The 23923-nt window shown below is 39.1% G+C and overlaps 1 long non-coding RNA gene and 1 pseudogene across 4 annotated transcripts in view; one reads left to right on the top strand and one right to left on the bottom strand.

Annotated features, from left to right (window-relative positions):
* Positions 1-23923, top strand: part of LOC139035962 (uncharacterized) — a 65816-nt gene that overhangs the window by 22420 nt on the left and 19473 nt on the right. The window lies entirely within an intron of this gene.
* On the bottom strand, positions 14584-16663 carry LOC110149183 (methylosome protein WDR77 pseudogene; annotated as a pseudogene).

Raw genomic sequence — 23923 nt, 5'->3', positions numbered from 1 at the left:
TTTTAAATCTAGGCCAAAAGTTTGTATCTGTTATTTCATCTTATCTTCAGTCATTGACCAGTTACCTGTCCTTGAGCAAGTTAATTCATTCTAGAAAGTTTCTTTATAAACAACAAGGACCTACTGTAGAGCCCAGGCAACTATGGTCAGTATCTTGTAATAACCTATAGTGAAAAGGAGTCTAAAAAAGAGTGTGTGTGTGTATATATATATATATATATATATATATATATATACATATATACATGTGTGTAGGATGGTGGTTTAGTTACTCAGTTGTGTCCAACTCTGTGACCCCACAGACTGTAGCCCACCAGGCTCCTCTGTCCGTGGGATTTTCCAGGAAAGAATACTGGAGTAGGTTGCCATTCCCTTCTCCAGAGGATCTTCCCGACACAGGGATCAAACCCGGGTCTCCTGCATTGCAGGCAGATTTTTCACTGTATGAACTACAGAGAAGTCCTTATGTGTGTATATATACACATATATAGCTGATCACTTTTGGTATACCTGAAACATTGTAAATCAACTGTACTTCAATTAAAAAATATCCTCCTCCTTTAAAAAAAAAGTTTCTTTATTCATAGGATTCTGAACATTTAATCTATTGGTAAAGATATTTCTCCATAGTTTTGTTTTAGTTTCTATTTGAAATAGTCATTCTCAAACTTACATGAAAGTTGCATGTGCAGTATAATTAATTTTTTTTCCTAAGCCATTTGAGAGTAAACTGCTATCATAATGCACTGTCACCCATGAATACTTTTGTGTGTGTATCCTATAGTGACATTTTCCCCTGCATAATCATAATAAATGTGCTGTGCTACCCTGGAGAAGGAAATGGCAACCCACTCCAGTGTTATTGCCTGGAGAATCCCGTGGATGGAGGAGCCTGGCAGGCTGCAGTCCATATGGTCGCACGGAGTCAGACATGACTGAAGCGACTTAGCACAATCATGATAAATAGATTGCTACCATCTAATCCTCAAACTTCACCTAATGTCTTAATATATCCCTTATAGAAAAAAGAATTCAGTTCAAACCATGTGTTGCACTTATTGTCTTTGTTCTTTACTCTCCATCAGTATGGAAGAGTTCTTTGGTCTTTCCTTCATTTTCTTGACCTTGGCACTTATGAAGTTTACAGGCCAGTTTTTAAAAAAATATTTTTAAATTTTATTAAAGTATAGTTGACTTACAGTGTTGTGTTGATTTTTGCTGTAGAGCAAAGTGAGTCAGTTATATGTATATATTCTTTTTTTATATTCTTTTCCACTATGGTTTGTCACAGGATATTGAATGTAGTTACCTGTGCTGTACAATAGGACATGATCATCTCAACAGATGCAGAAAAAGCATTTGATAAGATTAAACGTTCATTCATGATAAAACCCCTTGCAAAAGTGAGTATAGAGGGAACATATCTCAACATCATAAAAGTTGTTTATGACAAACCTACAGCTCAGATAATACTCAAATGGTGAAGAGCTGAAAGCCTTCCTGCTAAAATCCAGAACAGGATAAGAATGCTTACTCTGGCCACTTCTATTCAATATTGTATTGGAAGTCCTAAACACAGCAATCAGACCAGTTATTTTATAAAATGTCTCACCATTTGTATTTGTCTAATGTGTCCTCACCATTAAATTTAGGTTCTGTGCCTTTCTCAGAAGTATCGCAGAAGTAATGCCAGGTTCCTTTCATTGCATCCTATCAGGTGACACAAAATTTTGATTTATCTCATTGCATTCATCTCCTTTGTTGCTGTATCAACATATTACTGCACAAATTTGGTGGATTTAAACCACACAAATTTATTTTATACTTCTAGAGATCAGAAACCTGAAATGGGTTCACTGGTCTAAAACAGATGTATCAGCAGGGCTGAATTTGTCCTGGAGGCTCTGGGGAAAATCTCTGTTTCCCTTTTTTAGCTTCTAGAGGCTGCCTGCATTCCTCAGCCTGTGGCTCCCTTCCATCTTCAAAGATAATAATCACATCACACTGAACTCTGCTTTCATCATGTCCTCTTCTCTGACTCCATCTCCTGCCCTCCTTTTCCGCTTTTAAGGATCATTTTAATACATTGGATTCACCAGCATAATCTGGAATATTCTTCCCACCTCAATGTCCTTAACCTTAATCTGCAAAGTTCTGTTTTCTATCTAGAAGAATATAATCACAGGCCTGGAAATTAGGTTGCGGAGTTTTATGTAGGGGTACATTATTCTACCTATCTGACTTATTTTTTATAATGTTCACTTTTATCACTTGATGAAAGTGGTGACTGCCAGTTTTCTCACTGTATCTTTCCTGCTTCCTCCTTCCCTCTTCTTTCCTCATGGGTTTTTATGGATTATAAACTAAAATTTAAAATTGTTATTATAAAAATTATAAAGTCAGTAAACAAGGAAACAGGCCTTGTTTCTAGACTCATTTTGTACTTCCCATTCCCCACTTTATGAATTAGCAATTTCTACAAGAAGCTCTGGTGCTCTTTTAGTGGAGGGCGGTATTTAGAAATCAAGAACTGGGCACTAAGTGTGGTCATTACTATTGGAACATTGCTGTTCCCAGGCCTTTCAGTGGACAGAAATTTATAAGGTCGTCACAAAGAGACTTGTATAAAAATAGTTATAGAGCTTTATCCATAAAGCTCAAACCTGGAAGCAGCACAGATGCATACCAACAGGAGAGTGCATGAGAATTTTGGTATATTCATACAGTGGAATATTGCTTAGTAAAAATAAAAAAAAAAAAGAACAAATGATGCATGCTATCTATCACATGGATAAATCTCAAAATAATTATGTTGAGTGAAAGAATCCAGACACAGATAAAAACACCCTGGATGAATCCATTTATATGAATTTCAAAAGCAGGCAAAAGTAAACTATGAAAAAATAGACCAGAACAGTGGCTCCCTGTGAGGACCATAGTAATCTTGAGTGGAAGATGAGCACCACTCATCTTCCTGAGTGGAAGATGACACAAAGTAATTTACTACTGTTATGAGAATATTTTCTCTTAATTGGGATGTTGGTTATATGGTACATCCTTTGAATTGTGCATGTAAGATTTGTATATTTCACTGTATGTAAAACAAGTGGTGGGCTGGCTCAGCTCGGCAGAGAGCCTTTTATACCTTGTTTTTCCCTTTTGGCAACCATCATGTAACTTTGATGTGGAACCCATGACATAAGGATGGCAGAATAAAAAGATGGAGGAGTGTAAGGTCCTCATAACTTTGTAGGACCACATAGCATACATTTGTGTGTGTGTGTGTGTGTGTGTGTGTGTGTGTGTGTGTGTGAGAGAGACAGAGACACTGAGAGAAAGACAGTGAAACCCAAAGAGACAGAGAGAGAGAGAAGAGAAAGAGATTGAGATCCTAATGGGTTTTAACCATTATAATTGAGCCTAAGTTCTAGCAGCCCAAACAATTTCCCAGTGGATACATCTCCCATGATCTCTCCTCTCATCTTGTTTGTTTAGGAGTACAGTATTTCTAAATGTAAATATACTGAAAATCTTGAGGGAGAATTAAGCAGTTATCTCACATGACAGTGATTGCCTAGTCCTAAAGCATCATCCACAGAATGTTAATGTTACCAAGAAAAAAAAGATATTTCATATTCAAATAAGCTAGATTGGCCTTTTATGTATGAGTCATTATAAATTATTGAGAGTTGTAAATTCCCATTAGGGAAATACATTCTACTCATTTCTGAAATGTTTCTTGGCCACTGAAGCCTTTTTTCAGTGTTTGCATTGAGCTGGATCACAATATATGTTTGGAAAAACCATCCTAGATCCACTGTGAAATACAATAAAATGCTGGTGGTAAACAACATTTCTTGGGCTTAGCCATCTCCCCCACCTCCCCTCCTCACTTCAATAGGTTATGTAGCTGGCTTTAATTTGCTGTCATAGATCAGTCATATTTAAAGAATGTGTTTCTTTCCTTAGCACAACTATGGGAAAGCTCTCCAAGACAGAGAGTATTTAAAAATTTTAAATCATCTGAGTATGGTGGCTTCACATCTTCTGCCTGTTTTGCCCTTCCCTTTCAGTTCCTTATTCCTGTGGATCTGGACTTCTGATCTCACCCTAGGGCCTCTGTAAACAGTGAGCATGCACACGACAAAACTCTAGCAAGCACTGTTCATGCAGATGGTGATGTGAAAGGCACCCCCTGGAATCTGTTTCTGTAGACGGTGATGTGAAAGGCACCCCCTGGAATCTGTTCATGTAGACGGTGATGTGAAAGGCACCCCCTGGAGTCTGTTCACGTAGATGGTGATGTGGTAGGCACCCATTGGAATGTCAAGTGGGACAGCCCCAGCCCCTGACTCTTGGTTCCCACGTGCACTGTTTTCTGACTGACTCCATGTTTTAGGTTTCCCTGTTCATGAATTATGACTTCTGTTTGCTTTTCTAGTTTCTCACTCTTTTTGATTTTCTTATCCTTACTTTCATTTTGTATATATTTTTGAGCTTCTGATATGTTCATTTGGGAACAGACAATGGCTAAGTTTTATCCCATATCCAGATACTAACCTTTCTCCATCATTTCCCTTTTTCTTACAAATTCTCTTCTGCTTAAAGTGGTATTTTGGCCAGATGACAGTTTAGAGGTATATGCGGGAAGGCTAGAGGAAGAGGAATTTTTGAAATTAAAGATTCCTATTTGTTGTGAATACTGAGCAGGGAGGTGAGTTCCCTTCCTTCTCCCTGAGACATTAGATTGTTTGTTGGGAATTAAAGTTTTAAAAGGATCATAGGACAGAATAGCAAACTCTTCTCTAAAAAGGAAGAATGGTTGCCCACCAGGTCACATTGAACTGTGTAACCTAATTGACTATATTTAGTAGCTAAAGAAAAACACATGACAATCAAATGGTGTGGGGGCTTGGTCAGCCCTGAAATTTCAGAAAAAAAGGCAGATTGACTGTGTGTAGGCACAGAAGACTTGGCCCAGAGATAGCATAGAACTGACACCATTCATTCCAAGGTTATGATCACCAAGAAACATTTTGACTATAATTTGACTTTTTGTGTAGCGTTCCTACAGGTAAAGAATGTGTAGGCCATACCAACAAGAGGCAGTAAACACTTTCCTTTGCAAATTAGTAACTTGAAATTGAGTTTATGTGTCAGTCTTTGTGAGCTGGATTAGTGAGATGCTGCATGGTGTATTGGCAAATCAGTTTTTTTTTTTTTAATTGAAATATAGTTGGTCCATAATGTGTTAATTTCTGCTATACAGCAAAGTGATTCAGTTGTGTGTATATATATGTGTGTGTGTGTGTGTGTGTATGTATGTACACATTATTTTTATATTCTTTTCCACTTTGATCTATCTCAAGTTATTGAATATGGTTCCCTGTGTTATACAGTAAAATCTTGTTGTTTATTCATTCTGTAAGTAATAGTTTTCATCTGGCTAGCTCCAACCTCCCACTCCATCTTTTCTCCAGCCCCCTTCCCCTTGGCAATCACAAGTCCACTTTCTCTGTGAATCTGTTTCTGTTTTGTAGATAGGTTCATTTGTGTTATATTTTAGATCCACAGATAAGTGATATATGGTACTTGTCTTTCTCTTTGTGACTTACTTCACTTCATAGGATAATCTCTAGGTTCATCTGTGTTGCTGCCAATGGCATTACTTCATTCTTTTTCATGACTGAGTAGTATTTGTGTGTATGTGTATGTACCACATTTCCTTACCCGTTCATCCACTGATGGCTGAATTTAGGTTGTTTCCATGTCCTGGCAATTGTGAAGAGTGCCGCTGTAAACAGATAGATGTGTATGTATCTTTTTGAATTATAGTTTTGTCTGTCAACTTGCCACATTCTTTATAGCTGACTGGCCAGGAACTTTTTGAAGGAAGGGGGGTTTGAACAGTATTTTCAGTGTCTGCATAATCAGGCACTAGGAACCCTGAGTGAAGGGCTCAGATGACTTCTCTGGGCCAAGGATACAGCTTTGTGATCTGCATTGCTAGGGCTGGCACAATAGACTGTCATCAAACCACTGTGTGCATGTGAAATTTCCTAGGAAGAAAGTGAGGAGTGAGATGAAGACAGCAACTAAGAGTGATATTGAGGGACTCCAACATTTAATGGCCACGTAGAAGAGAATAAGCCTGCAATGGAGAAACAAGAGGGGTGATTAGAAAGGTAGGAGGCTCATAGGAGAGGGCAGACTCAAAAAATCCAAGAAAGGAGAGTGTAATTGGCCCAACTGTTGAAGACTTTGAAAGATCAAGTAATGTAATCCAAGAACTGAAAAATATCAGTTGAAATGAGTGACATGGAGCTTATTAGTAACGATAATGATGGGGCAGAAACCAAATTCCAGGGGTTTGGAAAATGTAAGGGGGAGGTGAGAAGGTGGAGATGGGAAGCATAGATAAACTTCTTGAGAAATATACGCTTTAAAGATTTATTTTAATATTTTTTAAAAGTCCAAATGTATTTGTAGCTCTAGGTAACCAGTCAAAAATGTGAACAGGGATACCAGTTATATTACTACTTTAAAGGGAATTGCATTTCTTTCAAACTCTATTCTATAATATCATAGTTACTTTGAAAACTATTTCAGAACCTTTAACTGAATTTTAACTGAAGTATTTACCTAACAGATGAAAATCAGTTGGAAAAATAAATGCATAACATAAATGATTAAAAACAACAGAGAAAAATCATTCTGTTTCAGCATTTTTTTAACATAGCAGTAAATGTAGCATTATCTGTATGTAGCCTTTACCTTTCAGAGCAAAATAAAAATTAATTAAATGGGATGTTGCTGAAACCATGTGTGTGTGCTCAGTCACTTGAGTCGTGTCCAACTCTTTATGACTCTATGGACCATAGCCCTCCAGGCTCCTCTGTCCATGGGATTTTCCCAGCAAGAATACTGGAGTGCGTTGCCATGCCCTTCCCCAGGGGATCTTCCTGACCCCTTGAGTCATGGAATCAAACCCATGTCTCCTGCATTGCAGGTGGATTCTTTTCTGCTGAGCCACCAAGGAAGCCTCATTCTAGAACTATAGATAAATCAAGTTGTAGCTATTTAATAGTTCAATATTAATTGAGACAATTAGATTGAAGTTAGAGCATTTAGTACTTTAGAAGGGTTCTATCTATTAGAAGGGTAAGACAAATGACCAATCTTTGTATCCCATCCTTCTGATCACAGTGATTGTTTCAGGCATGGGTGCATAACCAGATCAGAACAATGATATTTTGTGTGACAATTGCTATCTTGTTAAAAGGAAGGTAAATAAAAATTCACACATGAGAAATGGCAGAGGAGACATCTTTTTGGTACTGGATGTTGAGGTATAACAAATGTAAAGTTGGTTGTATTGTAGCATATTACTACCACCAGCAGGGAAACTGTGAAGCTTCCCAGGAAGGCCAGTCTAAAGATATATTATGTAAGGCAGAATGGAGACATGGTGTGAAACTGAGCCTCTGATGTCATATATTCCTTTATTGTTAAAGTCAGTTTGGGTTGATTTTTCTCTCAAATATAATGATTGTCAGTGGATCCAACATTTTAATTATTTTTAATGGACTTTTTCATAAATGAACTTATTTACAAAACAGGATAGTCATAGATCTAGAAAACACACTTATGGTTACCAAGGGTAAAAAGAGTGGAGGGGTGACTTGGGAGATTGGGATTGACATATAGACATTTCTAAATATAAAATAGATAACTAATAAGAACCTACTATATAGCACAGGGAAGTCTACTTAGTACTTTGTAATGACAAGTATGGAAAAAGAGTCTAAAAAAGAGTGGGTATATGTATATATATAACTAATTCAATTTACATCTGAAATTAACACAACATCTGAAACTAACACAACATTGAAAATTAACTATACTTCAATAAAAATTAATCAAAAAAGAGTGCATGTAATGTAATTTTACTTGATTTTGTCTGTATATAAATGTTGATAGTGGAAGGAACCCCATAAAATGATTCCTTAACCTCCATAAGTAGTTCTGCTCTCACCTCTCCCTAACTTGTATCTCTTCCTCCAGTTAGTTTTGAAGGACTTCCTGAGATTATTGTGTCCTTAGATTCTTGTATGAGCCCTACCATACTTCTTTCCCGTAGGAAACAATGCAAAAATTTGGTTAATAAAATGTTGAATAATGATTGTTTATTTTAAATAGATCTTATATTTTTAAATTATAGGAAGAGATAACTTCTTGTAATTACTTCTTGAGAATCCATAACTTGGAAATCTGTCATCCCTAGATTCTAACTGTATTAACAGAGAACATGAAAGGTGATTTCTGCTGAGCAGCATGAAAGTCATTAATAGTTTTGGCTTGTCTCCATTTTTCATTCAACATTTCCATAACCTCCCTCATTCTATTTCCAGTATGTTCATGTTTTCCCAGAATAGCTATGAAATCACATAATTAGTCTCCAAATCAGTAATGCTGACACAGCCATTGGCATTAAGTACAAAATAATTGATCAACTTATTTTAAAGAATATATTCCAAAGGAGTCAGGTCTATTTCAAAGACCAGAGAGAGCCTGAACATTACTACAATGTTTCTGTCCTTAGAACATGAAATGGCTCTTGAGAACTGTTCCCACACTGCCTCCAAGAATGAGTACTCCCAGATACAGTGAACACCTGCCTTGGTCCAGATTTCTGCATGGATACCATGGTGTGACTATCTATCATGAGGCCAAAGGACCCAGATCAAGGGAGGTCAGGGAAAGTCTATAAAATAACATATTTAAAGGGGAAAATAATCAAGAGTAAGTTAGGTGGTATATGGAGGCAACAGTGTGTTGCCACCCAAGAAATTTTAATGTAAAATAAATGGGGTTTTTCCTTTGAGATTTAATCTATAAAATAAATATATAGTAGATACATAAGGTATATAAAATATTACTCAGGAAGAAAGAAAACTCACAAATAAAAGTAAAAAATAATGATATGTGTGTCTTTGTGTGTACAGAAATAAAGTGAGTTAATCCAAATTTTTTCATCTAAAAAATGCAGATAAAATTGAAAGTGTTAGTTGCTCAGTCATGTCTGACTCTTTGCAACCCCATGGACTGTAGGCTGCTAGGCTCCTCTGTCCATGGGGTTCTCCTGGCAAGAATACTGGAATGGGTTGCCATGCATTTTTTCAGGGGATCTTCCCAACCCAGGGATCAAACGTGGGTCTCTTGCATGGCAGGCAGATTCTTTACCATTTGAGTCATCATCCTATTTCACAGTGGCATTGTGAAGATTAAATGGAATGAAGTGTGTAAAGCATTTAGTACAGTGCCTGCTACATAATAAGAGCTTAGAGAGGGTGGAGAAGGAAGGAGCAGGGACATAGGGCACACAAGAAATGTTATCCATTTGTTTTCTACACAAAAATCTCCCCAGGAACTACTCTTAAGTGCTTTATATGTTTTAACCCTATAAATCCTCACAACAAGTACTTTTAAGTACCTTTAAGGCAAGTGCCATTATGTCCATTTTGTTAATTCAGAAGCTGGCACTAAGAAGTTACTTCAGTGTAGCTTTGTCAAGGTTTCAGAGCTGGCAAATGTGCTGAAGTCAGGCTGGACCTGGGTTAGTCTGTACTGTTGGTGTCTGTGGAGGGTGAGTGTAGCCAGAGCCCAATGGTTCTGATGATTTCTAGGGATTCCTACCATGTGCCTTGAAGCTTCCTCTTTCAAAATTAGTCTTCTTGTGGCTAAAGTCATTCTTAGTTTGTGAAACAGCTTATATAGTCAAGTGTATTTGCATAATTATAGATTTATAGGAGACCTCTATATTCTTTAACATTTCTACCTGCTTCCAGGGATCTGGTGATTGCACTCTCTCTTAAGAGCTGTTTAGATTGTCTTGGTTCTTTATATGCCTAGTAATTTTGGATTTTATCCTGAACATTTTGAACATTATGCTGTGAACCTCTAGGTTGTGTAAAATTCATCTGGAAATTGTTGATTTTGTCGTTGTTGTTTTAGCAGCAGTCAGCCTAGTTAGGTTCAGACTTCAAGTTCTGACTGTCTTCTGTGCTAAGTGGTTCAGTCTTTAAAGTCTTTCCAGCTCCTGGGATCCCATCTCATGTGTATCCCACTGAATGTGAGTCGGACCTGGGTGGAGTTACACTGTAGTTCAGCTCTAAAGCCTTCATTATGCTGTTTTGGGTCTATTTTGTGCATTCACATCTTGGAGGTGAGCCTAGGACTTGTGTGGGTTCATACAGGGATACCCAGATTGAGAGATTCTCCTTGAGCTCCTCTCCTATTATTTCCCCAGTGTCTAAGATTCATTATCCTACTCCCCTGACTGGAAAAACTGCAGTTTCACTCAGAGTTTAGCTTCTTCACACTGTTGTGCATTTCCCATACCTGGGGCATAGAGGAAGGAGGAAAAAGAAAGAAATATCCTGGGTTTCCCCCATACCTTTTTGAGGGTGGGGAGCAAGCTCTTTCCTGGATTTTCTGACTGAAGGTAAAGGCTTTCTCTCAGAGTTTTAGGAGTCCATCCAACCATAATTGTCACTGCTCTCATACTGGGGTTTGCTTTGGGGAAGGCTGGAATACAGGAAAATAAAACAAAGCAGAGATTTCACCAAAGCACACAGACATGTCACTACCCCATCCTCTGATCAGAAAAAGCACTTCTTTTGGAGATCTTTATGTCCACACTTGCTGCACAGTTCCAGGATTTGGGTTGCCATTGGGCCAGGCTGGGAAACTGCTGTTCAGGTTGTTCTTTGAGTTTTGGTTGCCTTCTTCAATGTGCTTGCTCTTATTTATTTTCAAAATCCTCAGATAGTTGCTTTTTTTGTATTCTGTTGCAGTGGTTTTATTTGTAATTACCAGGAGAGTTAGAGTGTAGTGGGCTTAAACCATCTTAAATGGAAACAGAAATTCCTTGGTTAGCTCTTAAACTGAGCTGATATGTATGTGATCTGATATGTTCACTGTGTATTGCGATATAAAGATCCTTAATCCACTAGAGTTACTTATTTGTTGATCTACATTTTCAGTAAATACTTGAATACCTACTGTGTTCTACACCTTAAAAATGTGTTAGAATATATTTATAAATAAGTCCCAGTTTCTACCCAAGTTTCTCATTGTCAGGTACAGAAGACAGATATACCAGTAATCGCAGTACAGAATAAGTGCTATCGTGGATCTTGGATTTTCTTTTATGGGAGTGGGTAGAAACCCCAAGTAGTGAACTTTGTCAAAGGCTAAGCTCTTTGGAACTAGATGTCTCCATGGTCTTTCTTTTCTTCTGGTAGCTCCCCATTGCTCTCTCTGCTTTTTATTGAATATAGTCCAGAATAGTTCATTCCAAGGTACAACTAGATGTTTCTATTTTATAAACAGATTTAATGACATATATTTTAAGCAAAATTAAAAGTAAATTCTTACTTAACTGGGTTAGTTGAGATGAATTTATTTAGAAACCAGGAATCTTTTCCAGTTTCCTCTGCCATCATTACACCTTGGTCTCAGGATCTTATCACTTGACCAAGAATCAATCCTCTCCATTGCACATTTTGAAAATACATTCTTTTTATCATGGAGCCAGTTCCAAGATATGAGTTCTATTTTAGCTTCTTTTCAGGGCTTCAAACCACCCCTGATTTTAGTTATCTATCAGTGCTTAAAAAGTTGTCCCTAAAACTTAGGAGCTTAAAGTAACAAATATCTATTATCTCACATTTTCTGTGAGTCAGATGTTAGATGCCTCTGGCTCTTGGTCCCTTGTGAGATTTCAGTTAAGTTATCAGACGAGACCACAGTCTCATCTGAGGCCTAACTGGGGAAACATGCACTTGTGAGTTTGTTCAGTTCCTCTTAGGGTGTTGGACTGAGGGCTTGTGCTCTTTGCTAGCTGTTAATGAGTTCTGTGCCATGTATCTACAGTTCCTTGCTATGTCTCTTCAGACGGCTGCTCTTCACATGACAGCTGACTTCTCTCAGAACGAATGTGTGAGAGAGTGAGAAAGGACATCAAAGACAGAAGCCGTGGTCTTTATGGAACCTAGCCTCAGTAATAAGCCATCGCTTTGTGTCTACTCTGTTAAGGGGAAGCCACTAATCCAGCCCACACTCAAAATGAAAGGATTGCAAACCTTGACTGCTTGGATCAGTGTATTTCGTATTTGCTCTGCCCAGGACTTCTCTATCTTAAGTCATGGGCTAATACAACCTTCAAATGCTGACTCAAAGCATCTCAAATTTCATAGATATTTGTTTCTGTCCTTTGAATTTTGTTTATTCATCTTAAAAAGTGTAAAGTGAAGTCGCTCAGTCATGTCAGACTCTTTGCATCCCCATGGACACCAGGCTCCTCCGTCCATGGGTTTTTCTAGGCAAGAGTACTGGAGTGGGTTGCCCTTTCCTTCTCCAGGGAATCTTCCTGACCCAGGGATCGAACTCAGGTCTCCCGCTTTGTAGACAGACGCTTCACCGTCTGAGCCACCAGGGAAGTCCTTTATTCATCTTACCTTTGAACTATTTCTCTTCTAGTTTGCATTCGATCAAATTAGATCCCCCTTTAAAATATCCTACAAGAAGTCATGGGCTTCCCAGGTGTTGCTGGTGGTAAAGGACCTGCCTGCCAATGAAGGAGACGTAAGAGATGCAGGTTTGATCCCTAGGTCGGGAAGATGCCCTGGAGAAGTGCATGGCAACCCACTCCAGTATTCTTGCTGGGAGAATCCCATGGACAAAGGAGCTGGCAGGTTATAGGGTCGCCAAGAGTCAGACAGGACTGAAGTGACTTTGCACGCATGCATAAGTCATGATGCATATTTATATGTTAATTACAATAATCATCTTCCTAAAGAAGTCTCTTCTGACTTTCAAAAGGTACGTAAAATATTTAAGACAACATATTTACATTTGGTTTAGACATGCATTGTCTGCCTTCTGTTCGATTGTTACTGTTCATTCCCCAGTTACTTTAGAGAGAGGGAGGAAATTCTTTCACAGTGGAAAAAAATCTTTTTTCATTCAGGTCACTTTGAATATAATTTTTCTGGACATGTGATTTTTTTAGAGGAGCTCTGTAAATTCAAAATTGTATTATTATTTATGTATTAATGCATAACTAAAGATGCACTTATCAAAATCACAGAAAGGGCATTACTTCTATGGAAAATATACATATTCTATCATATGATCTGCTCCAATAGGACTATTACTAATAGAATTAATAATCCTAACATTTTTGCATCATATGAATTAGAATGGGAATGCCACTTATAATCTCCTACTTAGTAAATTTGTGTCTCCTTCAGATTTTAATATCTCATGTCCTATGAAATATATTATTTTTCTTTTTCTTGTGATTTAAATTTTCCCCAATTCTTAGAAGTTTTTAGTTTAACAAAACTAATTCTGGACTGTCCTCTTTCATCTTCTTAAATAATAATTCACTTGCTGCTAAAGCTAATTGAGCATTAGTTACCATATTATCTTCACAGTGTTACAGTAGCACATGATATTATGTTGAGAGCCATGTGAAATGAGGGCATGAATATTTTGTGTTGAGGGGTTTGTGGGTCCAGAGATAGACTCTAAAGACCAGAAAATTGAAGTATAATCACTGGACATAGGTAATGCAGAAGTGCAAAAGTCAATTTCATTTACATCTTAGAACAAGATGTATATTTTATTATCTTTTGTCAGGAGCTTTACTCATTGAATCCACCTGCAATGCAGGAGACCCCGTTTCAATTCCTGGGTCGGGAAGATCCCCTGGAGAAGGGATAGGCTCCCACGCCAATATTCTTGGGCTACCCCCGCAGCTTGGATGGTAAAGAATCTGCTTGCAATGTGGGAGACCTGAGTTCGATCCCTGGGTCAGGAAGATTCCCTGGAGGAGGGCATGGCAACCCACTCCAGTACTCTTGTCTGGAGAATCCTATGGACAGAGGAGCCTGGCGGGCTGTAGTTCATGGGGTCGCACAGAGTTGGACATGACTGAGCAACTAAGCACATTAGCAGCAGCAGCTCCCATTTATGTCAGTTCTGAGCTGAGAACAGTCATTTTCTTCAGAGCTCATAGTGTGATAGAAAAAACAGTAGTAAATGTTAAAAATCTCCCTTTTTAAAAACTTAAAAATTAAGAGATTTTAAGAAAAAGATTTTAGTATGAAATATTTTATACGGGGTTTCCCTGATGTCTCAGACAGGAAAGAATCTGTCTGCAATGCAGGAGACCTAGGTTCGAGCCCTGGGTTGGGAAGATTCCTTGGAGAAGTGAATGGCTACCCACTCTAGTATTTCCTGAAGAATTCCATAAACTTTTGTCCAAAAAACTTTAACCACCCTTTAGCTGATGAAGAAAATATTTTTTTTTTCATGTTCAAGGAAATTGTTCTTCCCTGACTATAGGACTTCAGAATCCAGCCTCCCCCAGCCTGAGAGACAATGCCTACTAACTGCACAGATCTGGTATACTTACACACTCTATAAGGCTCCTGTGTCGTCTCACACAACGAGAGGGCAGGAGCAAAGGGAGTGGATACTCTCAGGGGATTTGCTTTTTGTCTGGAATCCAACCTACTTGGCAACACTCTTAGTTCCAGGCTCTGGGAGAGGTTCTGTGGGCATGAAATGGTGGAGGGCCTCACGGTCCCAGCCCGCTGTGGTAAGAAGGGAGTGATTCAGTGAGGACCAAGTAGCATCGCTCACAAAGTTTCCGTGGGCTTGGCTTCTAAACCTCCGAAGGGTCTAAGTCCAGTACAGCAAGTGAGTGGCTTGTCACTGACAGAGGCCAGGAGGGGAGCACTGTGTGGAGAGAACACGGGCCCAGTGACGCACTAGGACTGCACCCCCGAGCTGAGGGCACAGCTTGCACTCTTGGTGTCCGGGGGGGACAGTCCCGCTCTCATCACCAAAGACAAAGACTGTAGTCTGCTGAGGACGCAACGCCAGGGAGGCAAGAAGGTAGCCAGAGGCACCGTGGCCCATCTGAGAGGCTGGCTTGGGACAGCAGATATCCTCCGGTAAGAGTCTATTGTCTTTGCCACATGAAAGGAACACAGGATCCTTGTGGAGAAAGGCAGCGACACAGGTGGCCTGCTCAGAATGAGCTCGGTAGGAATTTTGAACCATCTGCTGAGCAAGGTCTCAAACCTTGATCCAGAAGTCTTCGCTACCAGCTCACAGTTTGTGTGCCAGAGCTCAGGACACTGACTGTAGACACAGTGTCATCGTGCTTATACTTGCAGAGCTTGTTGTCAGCGAGCACCTCATTCTCATCTAGCTCCCACAATTCAACAGCACCTGGATCAGAAGCCACTAGGATACCTCTGTCTCCTATCCAAGTGAGGTTAGCCACTCTGGCCTCCGTCTGGACTCCAGAGAAGCAGAAACCTTCGTTGGGGGTGGCACAAAGCGGCCTTGAAAAGCCTGAGGGGTCCAGTCCAGCAGTGGCCACTCAGGTTAGAAGCCTGGAGCAGGAACATCCCATCAAACAGGTACAGCACAGCCTCCAATACCTGCTCCATAGGCAGGCACGTTAGGGGGAAGGTTCCATTTCTGGCCACAGGGTATGGCCACTAGGAAGGACAGAGTTTCCTTCTGCACCTCTACAATTCTAACTCCAGCCTAGACACAAACTGGATGTCCCCCTGAGATTCAACTCAGCGAGCCTCCATGTGGTTCCTCTTTGGGCCTCTGGTCTTTTAAACAGCCTCTATATCTCCTGAAGAAGAAAATATTGAATGCTAATGGTTTAACTGTGTAGCAGTCCTTTAAAATCCTCTCCCCAAAGAAAGACATTGACCAGTCATTTTAATTCTTTCTAAGCATTATCCACAAATCTTAGTGCTCTTAACCTATTACTTCTAGATCAAAGGCCTTTGGTATTTCCTCTTTGTTTACAGGGTGTACTCCAAACTTTTAAGTTCAAAGTATGACGCCTTGTGGGGCTTCCCTGGTGGCTTAGATGGTAAAGAATCTGCCTGCGATGTGAGTGACCCAGGTTCAATCCCTGAGTCAAGAAGATCCCCTGGAGAAGGGAATAGCTATCCACTCCAGTATTCTTGCCTGGAAAATTCCTTAGACAGAGGAGCCTGATGGGCTACTGTCCATGGAGTCACAAAGAATTGTGTGACTGAGCGACTAACACTTTCACTTTTCATGAAAACTCGTGGTCCCAGAAGACTTTCCTAGCCCCACCATTCATTACTTTATGACACTCCAGCTTTGACTTTAATGATGAATGGTTTTGACAACACTGTATTTTAACCAAACCATTCTCATGCTTTGTGTTGTCTCCTTGCCTTTCCAACTGCTGTTCCTTTCACCTGGCTCTTTATCTGGTTCTTAACCACGTGTGACATTGCTCTTTCCCTCCTCTTACTGCCAGGGATATTTGGCAGTATTGAGACTTTCTGGTTGGCCCAACTTAGGATGCCACTGGTGTCTAGTGGATAGAGGCTAGGGATGCTGCTAAACATTCTACAATGCAGACACCATGACAAAGAATGATCTCTTCCAAAACATTCCTAGTGCCAAGGTTGAGAATCTCAAGCTAGAGAGTCCTGTCTTTTGCTCTTTGTTCAAATTCTAACTGTTCTTTATAGCTTCTTTAAATGATTACCTCCTCCATGAAAGCTGGTCTTGGTCTTTCCATCCTCATAATCACTCTTTTGACCCAGGCAAAGTACTTTTTTCTATTTAGTATTTTATTTTTTATTTATTTAAGGCAATTTTTAGAGGAGAAGTTTTAGATCCACAGCAAAATTGAGAGGAAGGTGTGGGGATTTCCCATGCTTTCTGCTCCCATATGTGCATAATTCTACCATGTCAACATCCCTCACCAGAGTGAGACATTTGTTACAATTGCTAAACCTCCATTGGCACATCGTAACCATCCAAAGCCCATAGTTTACACTAGGGTTCACTATGGATGTTGTATGTTACATGAGTTTGGAAAATGCCTAATGACATGTATCCACCATTATATTATCATACAAAGTATTTTCACTTCCCTAAAAATCTCTCTGCTTCATCTCTCAGAGTCCCCATTCCCTGGCATCCACTGATCTTTTTACTGCCTCCAGGATTTTGTGTTTTCCAGAATGTCATATAGTTGGAGTCATCTACTACAAATAAGCAAACTTTTCAAATTGGTTTATTTTGCCTATTAATATGCATCTAAATTTCCTCTACTGTACAACTGAATGTTCAAACTACTGTACACTTGTACTCATTTCACGTGTTAGCAAGGTTATTCTCAACATCCTTCAAGCTAGGCTTCAGCAGCACGTGAGCTGAGAACTTCCGCATGTACAAACTGGGTTTCATGGTGTCAGAGGAACAGAGATCAAATTGCCAACATTCACTGGATCATGGAGAAGGCAAGGGAGTTCTAGAAAAGCTTTTATTTCTGCTTCATTGACTCTGTTGAAGTCTTTGACTGTGTGGATCACAATAAACTGTGGAAAATTCTTCAAGAGATGGGAGCACCAAACCACCTTACCTGTCTCCTGAGAGACCTGTATGTGGGTCAAGAAGCAACAAAACGACATGGAACAATTCACTGGTTTGAAATTGGGAAAGAATTACTATAAGGCTGTTTATTGTTACCCTATTTATTTAACTTACATGCAGAGTATGTCATGTGAAATGCTAGACTGGATGAATCACAGGCTGGAATCAAGATTGCAGGGAGAAATAACAACAACCTCAGATATGCAGAAGATACCACTCTAATGACAGAAAGTGAAGAGGAACTAAAGAGCCTCTTGATGAGAGTGAGAGAGGAGAGTGAAAAAAAAACCAGCTTGGAATTCAGCATTAAAAAAACTAAGGTCATGGCATCTGGTCCCATCATTTCATGGCAAAAAGAAGGATAAAAAGTGGAAGCAGTGACAGACTTTGCTTTGTGGGGCTCCAAAATCACTGCAGATGGTGACTGCAGCCACAAAATTAAAAGACACTTGCTCCTTGGAAGGAAAGCCATGACAAACCTAGACAGCTTATTAAAAAGCAGAGACATCACTTTGCTGACAAAGGTCATTTAGTTAAAGCTATGATTTTTCCCATATTCATGTATGGATATGAGAGTTGGACCATAAAGAAGGCTGAGCATTGGAGAATTGATGTCTTTGAGTTGTAGTGCTGGAGAAGACTCTTGAGAGTCCCTTGGACTGTAAGGAGATCAAACCAGTCAACCCTTAAGGAAATCAATCCTGAATATTCATTGGAAGTACTGATGCTGAAGCTGAAACTCTAAGACTTTGGCCACCTGATGCAAAGAGCGGATTGTTGTAAAAAAAAACCTTGATGCTGGGAAGTATTGAAGGCAAAATGAGAAGGGGGAGCAGAGGATGAGATGGTTAGATGGCATCACTGACTCAATGGACATGAATTTGAGCAAACTCTGGGAGATAGTGGAGGACAGAGGAACTTGGCATGCTGCAGTTCATGGAGTCACAAAGAGTTGCATGTGACTTAGTGACTGACTGAACAAGAACAGCAGATTTCCTCTATTTTTTTTATGACTTAGTAGCTCATTTCTTTTTTGCACTGAATAACATTCCACTGTGTAGATATACCACACTTTATTTATCCATTCATCTACTACAGGACATCTTGGTTTCTTCCAAGATTTTGCAACTCTGGATAAACTTGCTGTAAATATCCATGTGCTACATTTTGTGTGCACATCAGTTTTCAACTGCTTTGGGTAAATAACGAAGGATGCAATTACTGGGTCATTTGGTTGAAAGTGAAAGTGTTAGTCACTCAGTTGTGTCCGACTCTTTGTGACCCCATGAACTGTAGCCTACCAGGCTCCTCTGTCCATGGGATTTTACAGGCAAGAGTACTGGAGTGGGTTGCCATTTCCTCCTCCAGGGTATCTTCCTGACCCAGGAATAGAACCCAGGTCTCCTGCATTGCAGGCAGACGCTTTACCATCTGAGCCACTAGGGAAGTCCATTTGGTTAGAGTATGTTTAATTTTTGCCATCTCCTTTTTATACCTTTCATTCTCTCCATCCTCTAAAGCTCAGCTTATGGTCTTCAGGAAGACTTTCAGATCGTTTCTGTTCACAGAATTTATTCCTGCCTTTAAAACTATTTTGAAGAGGTAGTATTGTCTAGGGCAGTGGTTCTGAAACTTAAGCAGGCATCAAAATCCTGGTGAGGAGAGCTTGTTAAAATGTGGATTTTTTGTCCGTTTCTCAGAGTTTCTGATTCTGTAGGTCTGGGTAGGACCAAGAATTTCTAAGAAGTTCCCAGGTGGTGCTGATGTGCTAATCTGAGGACCACACTTTCAGAACCATTGCTATAGACTATCCTGGGAGCCAGGATAGGTCTGATTTTGTATCCCAGTTCTATTTCCATGCTATGTGACAATGAATTGGTTATCTTACTAGTTATTTTACTTCTCTAAACCTCAGTTTCCTCACATGTACAAAGAAAATAATAATACTAACTACCTCACAGATTATTAGGATTTAACAAAATGACATATATATGTTAAATATAGGGTATTTTTGGTATTATTTTTGTTGCTTGGTAAATACTAAAATACACCAGCTATTATTTTGTTGTTGGAAAATAAAAGATTAGAAAGCACAGATTTGTTGACATTCATAGGCTAAACCCAGGAGAATAGCCAACACTTCCAAAACTGGCATGGAAGCAAACTATGTGGAGTAGTGGAGCAATTGTTTATGACACAATGGCTATACCGACCCTTTTCTGTGTACATAGTACTTCATCCTTAGCAAGAGGATGAAGTTTGTTGATTTGTTACCATTTGATACAGGGTATCCCTATTGGGCAGAGTTTTATTCTAAGCTTCTCAAAGGATTAGCTCTCCCTAATGTTCAGGTAACCATATGTGCTTTTAGCATAGGAAAGAATCCAGTCTTCTGTGGTCAAAATGGCAGTCTTGGTTGTATTCGATGTACATAGTGTAAGTCACAACAGAGATAGCAAGAGCGCAGTGGGAATGATAAACAGGATCTTGGCATGGACCACTCTGACAGGTATTTTCACCCATATTTCTTGTCTGAACTTGGCTGAGTGGCTTTGCTTTAAAGTCTGTCTCTAGGTTGAAGGGGCAGTGGCTATAGAGAAAAGTTATAGAGAAAGCTCTTTTCATGGCTGTGGGAAAGGTGCAAGAGAACAAGCAGGAATATGCAAGGCTTATTGAGACCTAGGCCTGAAACTAGCACTCTGTCACTGCTGCCCCCTTCTTTAGGCCAAAGCAGGTTACATGAGGTGTGGAAAGGTAGTTGGCTCTACAGTGTCACTGATGCCATCAGTTTATGCTCCAAATTAACAAAACAGATGAAGGCTCTACATGAAAGAAACTATCACATTGTCAGTATAAAATCAAGGCCTGAACAAACTGAAAAGCATAGTATATTCTGAGATGAGAAGATGTACTTGTAAAGAGCTAATTATTTCCAAATCAATTTATAAATATCATACAATTCCAATTAGAATACCAACTTGGATTTGTTTTGTGGAACTGGACACAATAACATGAAAGTTCAGTTGCAAGAAAAAAAGCTTAAAAATGTCAAGAAATATATCTAAAAGAATAGTAAGGGGGACTTCCTAGATATTAGAACATAGCATAAAACCATTACAACCCAAGTAATATGAAACTGGCACAGGAGTAGACAAATTGTTCATTCAGACATACAGGAAACATCAAAATTTAACACATGAAGAGCATATTTTAATTAATGGAGAAACAATTTATTTAACAATTGGTGCTGGTATGACTTGTTGTTCATCTATAAGAAAATAAAATTGGATTCCTATGTTTCACATATATGAAAGTAAATTTCAGTTCAAAGACTTAATTATAAAAATTAAAATGTTAAGAATTTTAGAAAAAAATCTAAGAGACAAGCCATACAGTCTATGGGGAAAGAAAGACCTTAATGGTGATGATAATAAAATAATAATAAGCCTAGCATCTATTTTTAAAACTTTTACAATAAGTTTTTTCTAGCATCAATTTAAAAATTGATATATCTGAGCACATAAATACTAAAATTTTTATGCAAAATAAAGCATAAGCAATGCTTGTAGACAGTCATTAAATTTGGAACAAATATTTGCAAAGCAGATGATGGATTTAGCAAGGGTTAATAACTATAATACACAGAGAGCTCTTACAATTTGACAAAGAAGACAAACAACTCAACAGAAAAACAAACAGGGATATGATTATGCAATTCACAAGAGCAAATCCAAACAACCAATAAATATATTACAAGATGCTCTAATGTGCTAGTAGTCATAAAAATGTAAACTAAATTAACATTAATGTACCACTTTATACCTCTCAGATGAGAAAATGCTGACGGGAAAAAAAGAAAAGATATAAAAAGCAATAATAGCTATTGAAAGCAGTGATGCAGAAGCCAAGGGTATACTCATCATGCTAGTAAAAGTGAATTTTCAGAGTCCAGCTGTTTGGTACTCAATATCACATTTTTCTTTCCACTTATATAACCCTCTTTATAGTTATATAAAGTCTTCTTTAAAGTCTATGGTCTCTCAGTGATGTTCATCCCTTTCCATCTGGTCTCCTTGTGTTTCCCCAGTGTCAAATGATGTAAAAACTTAAATACAAGTTATTGGTTTTCAACACAAACATATGTAGTAATTAAACTTTAGCAGGAAAAATTGCAAAAGAAATTTCCATTTGAAAAGGGACAGTAAAAATATCTGGCTGTCATTGGTGCACAGCATGCATTCAGACTCTGGTGGGTGGGAGTGGCAAGGACTCTGTGGTGTCATGAAAGTTCTGTCAATCTAGTGGACAATGTTTCTGTTTTCTGGGAAATTCCTTTGTCCTCCCATTCATACCTCTGGTTCTTCCTGAGATGGGAGTTAGGGGGTCCTCCTTGTCTATCATATTTTATGAAGAAGAGTGAAGTCAGCTGCCTAGTTTTAACATCTCACTTTTAGTTGCTATGTGTTTGAGGCCCTGACGTTGACCTTAGGGACTGATTCATGGAAGTATCAATTTGATATGGGGATAGAGCTCGGGGAGGGGTATAACATGGATGGGGAGTAGGGAGAGAGCCCAGAAAGCAGGTCTCCTTTATCTGCTGGCTCCTTTTTCTGTCTCATTTCTCAGAAGAAGTAACCTCCTCCATACTCTTGAATTGTGTTTATCTGGCCCCTCTCCCTCTGGGAGAACCCAGAGTTCATGCAGCTCTTCTGAGGTGAGATTGTGGGAAGAGTCAGTCTCAAGGAGTACCTCCAGGAACTTCAGTGGCTCCATTATGGTGGGCACAGCTGCAGCCTTGTCCGTGCCTGACCTTTACTTCCTGGGAGGCTGAGTCAATCACTGGTGTCTGGAGGTATCACCAACAGTGTGGATGAGTCTGGATGCAAATGAATCACTCTCCCATGTTGGGGAGGCTCAGGGAGCTGGAGCAAATCATTACCATCAACTGTCACTCATTGAGAGGGACAGGTCCCACACTATTCCCACCCATCTCATGCATATGCAAATTATTTAAAGTGGCCAAAAAAGTGTCTGTAATTGCAGGGTACGTAAAACTTAACATTTGCGCACAGGACTTTTATTATTTGTGCAGAATAGTACAAAATCACTGCATACGGTGGCTACAGCCATGAAATTAAAAGATGCTTGCTCCTTGGAAGGAAAGCTATGACAAACCTAGACAGTATATTAAAAAACAGATGTTACTTTGTCAACAAAGGTCCTTATAGTCAAATCTATGAATTTTCCAGTAGTCATGTACAGATGTGAGATTTGGACCATAAAAAAGGCTAAGAACTGAATAATTGATGCTTTCAAATTGTGCTGGAGAAGATTCATGAGAGTCCCTTGGACTTCAAGGAGATCAAACTAGTCAACCCTAAAGGAAATCAACCCTGAATATTCATTGGAAAGACTGATGCTGAAGCTGAAGCTCCAGTACTTTGGCCACCTGATGCGAAGAGCCGACTCATTGGAAAAGACCCTGATGCTGGGAAAGATTGAAGTCAAAAGGAAAAGGGCGAGCAGAGGATGAGATGGTTAGATAGCATACTGACTCAGTGGACATGAATCTGAGCAAACTCTGGGAGATAGTGAAAGACAGGGGAGCTTGGCATGCTGCAGTCCATGGGTCGCAAATAGTCAGATATAACTTAGCAACTGAACAACAACAAGGGTCATACATTTTATCTCTCTTAGTTTTCATTTTGTTAGTTTCACTGAAGAGTTGGTGAGACAGATAATAGAAGGGAAACCAGCTACTCTGTAGTTCAGGCAGAAGAAGGAAGAGTGAGGAGCACACATTTTTTTATTAGGGTTTGCTATGCCAGGAATTGCACTAGATTAGGCACATATGTTAACTTCCTGGTTCTCAAGCTTGGGTGCGTATCAGTCACCTGAAAACTTTGAATAAAATGCAGATATTCAGATCTTATCCTATGGCAGTGATCCTCTGTAACCTGTACTAACTTTCTGGGTAGTTCCAATATGCACCTAACTTTAAGTTCTTCCTGCATTAACATTAAATCTGAGTTAGACATCATTTCTCTCTTTAAAGAAGCCCAAGCTAGGTCTAAAGAGGTTAAATAATTGGTTTGAACTGGCTAGAAAGAGGATGAACTTAAAGAGTAATTTTTTTTCCCCTTAATTGGTGGGGCATTCAGAAGTTTGGAGGTCTTAGTTAATGCAAGTATGACATTGTCCTTGCTCACAGTTTGATGAAGACTGATGCTTAGAAAAAAGTTTTGCATATTAAACCAAAAAACCGGAAAACATTCTCAGCGTTGGCTTGCCTCCTTACATTATTAACCCATTTTTTCATTAAACATTTCAAATATTATTTGCACATAGTTAAAAAAAACAGTGGAGAAAAAGTTTCTGCCTCAATTTTGGGTGCCTCTAA

This window comes from Odocoileus virginianus, chromosome 1 (assembly GCF_023699985.2).
Source record: "Odocoileus virginianus isolate 20LAN1187 ecotype Illinois chromosome 1, Ovbor_1.2, whole genome shotgun sequence".
NCBI lineage: Eukaryota > Metazoa > Chordata > Mammalia > Artiodactyla > Cervidae > Odocoileus > Odocoileus virginianus.
Note: the sequence above shows the minus strand (reverse complement) of the source record. Positions and strands in the feature narration are given on the sequence as shown.